We start from the raw sequence: 7,646 nt of genomic DNA on the forward strand, positions 1-7,646 counted from the left end.
CAAATGGGAAAACTACAAAAAAGTTACAAAAATATTTCAGAAAAAAATCCATAGAGACTCCATCTTTTAATAAGGATTTTTTTTTTTTTTTTTTTTGTTCCTCCAATGGCTTCAGGGCACTTTTGGCCAGCGGGAGAGGTTCGAACTCCAGCAACCTGAGGCTGAGAGCTTTGTGGAAGCAGCCACTTAAAGGCCTGAGCTAGGGCCATGCCCCTGGTTGCCATATTATTTACCTGTTGTCATTTACTCCTTTTTCTTCTGTGTTTATTTGCTTGCCCTATTTAGTTGGCTGCTTGTGATCTCATTCGTGGAGTTCTGATTGTTTTGGTCCCTCTCTAGAACATCTTTGAGTAGCCTGTGTGGGGTTGGCTTTGTCATCATGAAATTCTTTGTCTGTTCTTTATTGAAAGTATTTGACTTCTGCATCTGTTATGGTTTGTGTCTAGTTGTTCCCCCAAAGCCTCATGCAGTCTTGGGCTGAGGACTTCTAGAGTTTGTGTTAATTCATGATCCATTGGGATTATGTGTAATCCAAGGCTGGGATTATGGGTCTTAGTACTTTGAAGTACCCATTGGTGTGAGTACTTCCCCTACCCTGGGGCATGTGATTTGCATTACAATGTAAGGTGGGAAGAGAAGCCAGCTGCTTGAGTTGCTGCTACCCCTCCCTTGCTCTCTTGCTCTTTGCCGCCGCCATGAAAGTTTGCCCTCTGCTATGTGCTGCTTTGCCTTGGACCCAGCTGAGTATGGACTGAAACCTCCAGTAACTGTGAGCTAAATAAACCTATCCTTCCTTCATTTTGAGTGTCAGGTATTTGTCCCAGCAACGAGAGAAGAGTAACTAAGACAGCATCAAACTTGAAAGAGAGTTTTGCAGGGTATAGTAGTCTGGGCTGGAATTTGTTTTCATAGAGAACCTGAAGTACTCTGCTCCATGCTCTTCTTGCCTGCATGTTTTGTGAGGAGAAGTCAGCCATAATTTTGATGGGTTTTCCTTTGAATGTGATCTGCTTCTTTTCTCTAGTGGCTTTCAGTAGATTATTCTTGTGCTGAATTTCTGGGATCTTGACTGTTATATGTCTCGGTGTGTTTTTCATTGGATTGAGCTTTCTTGGTGTTATGTATGCTTCAGTTACCTGAATGTCAGATTGTTTTCTCATATTAGGGAAGTTTTCTGCTATTACTTCAGCCCATATTTTTTTAATGTCATTTGTATTGACTCCTTCTTTCTCTTTGATGCCTATTATTCTCACATTGTTCATTTTCATATCATCTTACAGGTGATGGATTATTCTTTCCTGCATCCTTGGTTTTTTTTTTCAAAATTTTATTGATAAACAGATTGCAATGAGACAGTTTCAAATCAAATTGGAAGTACAGATTCAACAAATAACACACTGCATAAATTCTTCTTAGTGGTTACTTGCTGTACAAGATACGTACTTGAGATCCTATTTATAGACACCACTAGAACAAATCATTGTATTCATTAAGAGAATGCAACTATATATCTATCCTATCCACTTTGAATACACTGATACAAAATGGACATTCATCTGTATACACCATTTTTTCTAAGTTCCGTTATTGAATATTATAGGTGTGTAAACTCAGCAAAATATTCTAAAAGATTCCAGTAGCCGATAATAGCATTGGGTATCCTTGTTGTTTTTAAGAGATCCTTTTTTACCTTTTCACTAGCTGCACCAGCATCTTCAAGATCTGAAACTCTGTCTTCACTTTCACTTAAATGGTTTTGCGAGCTTGTGATTGAGGTGTTAATTTCCTCTATATCTCTTTGACTCTGCTTCACGCGATCTATTTGTTTCCTGTATTGCTCATTCAAGGAATCCGTCAATTTTCTAATCTCCTCTATTTTTATTTTTATCAATATCTTCTTTAGAAGCAGTCATAAGTTCTTTTACTGCAGTGTCGTTTTCAGTTTGGGTTTCCTCCCTGTGTTTCTGTAGTTGCTTGTGTACTTCAGATGCTATGAGTTGAGAATTCTTTTTTATTTCAGAAAAGAGTTGCAGTCTGATTTCCTCTATGTCTTTCTGCTGTTGCCTGTTTACTATCGATGCTATTAATTCATGCTTTTGAGCCGAGCTAGTGTCCCCCGCACTTGTTCTGGGTGGGCACTGGGTTTACTCCATATGTTTCTGCATTTGATTCTTTACTGCAGTTGTCATTAATTCAGGGATTTCTTTTTGTATTTCCAATCTGAGTTCCTCTATACCTTTCTGCAGCTGTTTCTTTATTTCAGAAGCTGTTGATTCATTGCTTTCAGCTGTGTGATTCCCAGTTTGTTCTGTGTTAGTGTGCTCTGCACTTTTATGGGTGGGGTTGGGTTCTGAGGTTGCATTTTGTTCCTTCTCGTCATTTTGTGTAGCACTGTCCTCTGACCTTTGTTGTAGATCTTCGTTTTAGTTATAACCTTAGTACATACTGAAGTTCAGTTGCAGATCTGCAAGGTCTGGATTTATCCAGCTCTGCCTGGCTTGGGTGTGGCTGCTGTACTCAGCTCCTTCCTGCTGCTGCTCTTGAGGGTGAACCTGTTGTGCCCTTGTGGCAAGATGTTCTGCTCCTGGACTAACTGGATGTTTCTACCCTCTAACCTCTCTGTAGGGATTGCAGCTGCAGGGTTACACCCCAGGCCTGTATGCCAGGGCTGAGCTGAGCCTGCAGGGGACAAGTTGGAGTAGCGGGGAGATGCAGCTCTCCCACACACTCACTTGTCTGGGCTAGGACTGGGTCTGTGTGTTCCCGAAACGTGGTAGAAATTCCTACTCGGTAGGTGGGGTGGGGGTGGTGCTGCGGAGTGAGGGGGGCATCACAAGGGCGTGGAATACGGTCTCACCCACCCTGCGCCTGGGCTTGGACCAGGAGTCGGTCTCGCCGGCGCAGGGTAGCTGGAAGCTCTCCCACACAGTCACCGACTTGGGCCTGGACTGGGTCTGGGGGTTCCCGGAACGTGGCCGAAATTTCTACTGGGCGGGCGGGGTGGGGGATGCACTGCGGAGTGGTGGGGGGCGTCCCAAGTGGGTGGAAGATGGTCTCACCCACGCTCCACCTGGGGTGGGACGAGGAGTCGGTCCCGCCGGTCCAAACAGGGAATTTTAAAGTTGAGTGTAAACTTTCAATTTGGAAAATGAAAATTTTTGAATAGATGATGTTGGGCAATTACCACCAATGTGAAAGCAATTACTCTTGCAAGTGTATCAATATGGCTAAGAGGATAAATTATGCATTGTGTGTGTTTTACTCCAAAGATGAAACAAAGGAAATTGACATTTAAAAGTTATATATAAATAACAGAATTGATTAGAACAAACAAGCTTGACCTAAGTAGATGAAGAAACCAAAACTTCTCATGGACATTATTTTTGTCTCCTTGTTTTATTAGTGATAGGAATTCCTTAGAGACGAGAATAGAACGAACCAATTTGGCTAATTATAAGCTCTGTGCTTTGAGCTTCCAAGCTCATAGATTATTACATAATCGTCTTGTGCTCCAGCCCTTTAGTGACTCAAGTCCATTGGCTCCATACTCAGGAAGCTCCCTATGTGAATTTGTATCGATTTAAAATATATCCCAAGGATAGTGCTCAATCCTTCATTGGACAGCAGAGATGGAGAGGGGTTTATGATTTACTCTTCTTGACTATGACCCAGTACAAAAACAGCATCATCTAGTAAGTGCAGTTCGACCTCAATGATATGGGAAGTATTCTTCAAATCATTGTTCATTTTATGTGGTTAGCCTTACTGTAGTTATAAGTGCCCACGTTGTGGTTGTTTGTAGATGATGAAAGGTTCTGACATTTTAATGGAACTTGCCTTGGGCTTTTAGGTTAAGAGAAATCAATTGATTTGGGTTGCTAGCTTACAGACATGGGTATGATGAAACAATAATTCTTGCTTAACATAAAGAGACCATTCACTTTTCTGTTACTTTAAGAGAGGACGTGTTTCTCACTGTGTCGTTACTTTTGTAGGTTCTAGAAAGCTCATGTAACACAACAGTGAGTGGATGACATCAACTGCATCCACCATAGATTTAGATCTTCACCTGGAGATTGTATAGAGTACACCTTTAATAAATCAATACAGATGTCTCCAGGATGTTCTTGAGTTTCTTATGTTCTTCTCCAAGCTTGCAATGATGTCACACAGTCTCACATGAGGAAAGGTCAAGTCTTGATTTAATTTGCCTTTAATAAATGAGAGTTAAAATGAGGAAGCTTTGGTTATGAACTCTGAACCTCTGCTTATATTTTTCTGTGGACTGAGAAATAATGAAAAATGTTAGTGCATTGGACAGGGTCTGCCAATTTATTTTTTAATATTTTTGCCTCCAGTTATTTCTGTCATGCAAGGAAGATTTTTAGTATCTCTGAGAGAATATTGTTGCTAGTTTCAATTTCTAGTTGAAACAACTGCAGTAAGTATTTTGTTCTTTCTTTTTTAAAAAATGTATTTAGTACAGGGTCTTCAGGGTCTCACTACACAGATCTGACTCATAGTGATCCTCCTATTTTTCAGCCTCCCATGTGCTGGGATTACAGGTGCATGTCACCACACCCAGTCTCAATCAACCTCTCAGCACGCCCAGGGGGCGGGGCTGGCACAGTAGAGCCAGGGATCCAACCTCCAGCCCCTGCATCTGCCTAAGCAGGTGCTTTAGTCCGCTGAGCTATCTGGCTGGCCCTAACCACAGTAAGTATTATACAGATAAGGAGTGTTCAATTTTGTGTTAATGTGCATCAAATTAGAGCAAAATAAAAGTTATTCATCATCAGTAGTATAATCTTCATACCAATTAGATATCCTATGACTTCAAGTTACTCTTTTTCTACCCTTGTATGGAACATTTTATTTTAGTGTAATTGTATGCATGAGTTTGGGGAAGAGTAATGTACTTCACTTCACATATGATTTCCCAGAACTATACCTCATCTGAGCTATAGAAGACATCAAAACTAAAACCTTGTGTTGAACATTAAAAAGACTCTTTCCTGAGCTACAATACTTGGCCTTAATCAGCACGATGAGAAGTTGTTCAGTATGTTCTTATTTGCATGTTCATTCCTTTCATAAATGGCCCATAGACGTAGAGACAGGGTAAAATTATTCTATTTTGTAGCTGCATGGACCATATATTCCATTTAATCACATCTATCCCCAAAACACAACAGAGGTATTCATGGATTTAAAAAGGAGAAAGAGGGTAGCAGCTAAATGTATGAATCAGCCCCAGGTGCAGTGTAGAATTTCATATAATTCCTGACTTTTGTATCTTTTGAATACAGTTTACTATTTGCCAGTAAGCTATTTTAATAATTGTTTAACTTTTTATTTTAAAATCAAAGTCTTGCAATTACTAAGTTCTTTTTTTTTCCGTTGCCACCCATATAGAGATAAATGTTATTTTCATTGTTTTTCTCAGATGGTATGAGCACAGAGAAAAAGAGAGGTTTACATACATTCTGCTTGTGCTAATGAATTAATGACACAGGAATAAAATTTTCATTTCCTTAGAGTCATCCTTTGGCACAGACTCCACTAGTGGAGCAAAACTAAAATGACATTCCTCAAATAATGATGAAATTTTTTTGTACGTAATCATAAAGAGATCAGTACTAGAAAGGCTCCGTGGATACTCTGAAGGTATTTCTCAAGAATAAGAGGATGTCAGTGACAATGAGTACATTGGAGGGTTTGAAATTTTATACTAATTATTTGTTGGAAATCAGAACATCAGTTTCATGGTATATTATACCCCAATTTTCACATAAGTGACAGAGAGATCAGTGTAAGAATTTTTAAAAGATTTTCATAATAAACTCATGAGGTATGATTTTTTGAAACTGTCTCATTGCTATTTGTTTCTTTTTCTTCTTTTTAATTTAATAACAAATTCCAATAAACTGAATATAAATTTTCACATTTTCCTTTTGGTAAAATAATTATCTTTTTTGTCTGGTTTTGTTTTGTTTTTGGTGGAACTCAGGGACTTGTGCTTGCCAGGCAAGCACTTATTCTACTGAGCTATCTCCCCAGGCCCTTGCTATCTATTTCTTAATAAAATTAATTTTAAAAAAAGTAACATTTATCCGGGGACATTTTAATCCAGTAATGTATTCTACTTGTCCATGCTTCTTATCTGAAAATATTTGAAAATATCCAAATACCCTAGGCTTAGGCCAATAAACTTAATCAGAGTATTTATATTCTCTTTCTCTCTCGTTTGCTTGCTCACTCACTCTCTCTCTGGCTGTTTTTCCCTCTCTCCTTCCTGTAATGCTGTTTACTACTTTAAAAAGAATAACAAAAAATAAAAATAAAAAGAGTAACGACCACATGTTGATATAAACTAGTCCATTTGGGGGCAAAAGATTTTTCCTTATACACTACTTCGAAGAATTTTAGATAAGTTTTAAAGAAAACTCCTTGTTGATGCATAAATCAATATTGACCTGCAAACACTGACAGGAAAATCTACTCATAAAATTTATAACAACAAATTTCTTTGAGGACAGAAGAGCAAGAGAAAATAAAATGGAGATACCAAAGTTGGATTTTCCTGGTAACTATGAAGAGTTCTAAATAATATTAATGCAATATAACAATATAAGTATTGTTAAATATTGATACGTTAGTATCTGTAGAGAAAACACTGATAGTCATTTCTAAATGCCAGAAAATATTGTAAGATAGCGGTTCTCAAATCTTATTTAAGAAAATGACAAAAAAAAGAAAGTGACTAATGTTAGGCAGAAGCAGGGACCGAAGTACAGTTCCTGATGTGTGCTGCTGGCCCTGTCCCCAGGGTGCGCTGAGACAGTGACTGAGACTGGACATGGTGGCATGCCTGTAGTCCCAGTGCTTGGGAGGCTGAAAACAGGAGAACCACCTTGAGTCTGACCTGTCTATTGAGACCCTGTACACCCTGTGCTAAATACATAAAAACATAAAGTGACTAATGTATCAACTATTGCAACTGTTTTATTAACCTATTCTATTAATCTGCTTCAAAACTCAATTTCATTATCTTTTCCTTTAAAATTAAAATAAATAAATGAAAATTTAAAAACCTTGAGATATAAATACTCTGATTAAGTTTATTGGCCTAAGCCTAGGGTACTTGGATATTTTCAGATAGGTAGTGTGGCTGAGCAGCATAAGTTACTGGATTAAAATGGCCCCAGATAAATATATTATTAAGTTAGAAACAACGGGCCAGGGAGATAGCTCAGTAGAATAAGTGCTTGTCTGGCAAGCGCAAGGACCTGAGTTTAAACCCCGGTTCCGGAAAAAAAAAAAAAAAAAAAAAGTTAGAAACAACAATGGTGCAAATTAAAATACTTTCAAAATACTTTCTTACAGAAATCATGTAAGAAGGTAATTGCTATCTTTACTTTGCAGATGAGGGAGGACATTATCTAAAGTTGTATGTATAATGTTTCATGCATAATTTTCTACTGTAGCTGTATTTTATATGTCTTTCAATTATTTCATATACTATTTCATTTATTTATTATTATTATTATTATTGATTTTATTGAGAAAGACATAGCAATGAGACAGTATCAAAACAGGTTAGTAGGACAGTTACAATAATTAATACATTGCATATTGTTGTCTTC

This window comes from Octodon degus, unplaced genomic scaffold (assembly GCF_000260255.1).
Source record: "Octodon degus isolate 3935 unplaced genomic scaffold, OctDeg1.0 scaffold00050, whole genome shotgun sequence".
In the NCBI taxonomy this organism is placed as follows: domain Eukaryota; kingdom Metazoa; phylum Chordata; class Mammalia; order Rodentia; family Octodontidae; genus Octodon; species Octodon degus.